The sequence below is a fragment of the Penaeus monodon genome, chromosome 15 (genome assembly GCF_015228065.2).
Source record: "Penaeus monodon isolate SGIC_2016 chromosome 15, NSTDA_Pmon_1, whole genome shotgun sequence".
Lineage (NCBI taxonomy): Eukaryota > Metazoa > Arthropoda > Malacostraca > Decapoda > Penaeidae > Penaeus > Penaeus monodon.
Genome location: NC_051400.1, coordinates 32,488,624 through 32,488,824, shown reverse-complemented (window position 1 = coordinate 32,488,824; position 201 = coordinate 32,488,624). Strand labels below are relative to the sequence as shown.

Genomic DNA, 201 nt, shown 5'->3' with positions numbered 1-201 from the left:
TGAAAAAAGTTCACAATTTCAATTAGAACACATCTAATTATTAGAATTTCAGAGTTTATTTCTGTTCTCGGTATCATTTTGTCTGTAAAGACATGGAATACGCACATGCAGCTCTGGTTATCACGTGTGCAGAATGATTACTAACTGACAGTATGGGCTTTGCCTCGTACGATTATATACGTATATTTGTGCGCGCGCTCG

The 201-nt window shown here is 37.3% G+C and overlaps 1 protein-coding gene across 1 annotated transcript in view; it reads right to left on the bottom strand.

Annotated features, from left to right (window-relative positions):
- Window positions 1-201, bottom strand: part of LOC119581956 (microfibril-associated glycoprotein 4-like) — a gene marked incomplete in the record, with an annotated part of 40,859 nt that overhangs the window by 39,276 nt on the left and 1,382 nt on the right.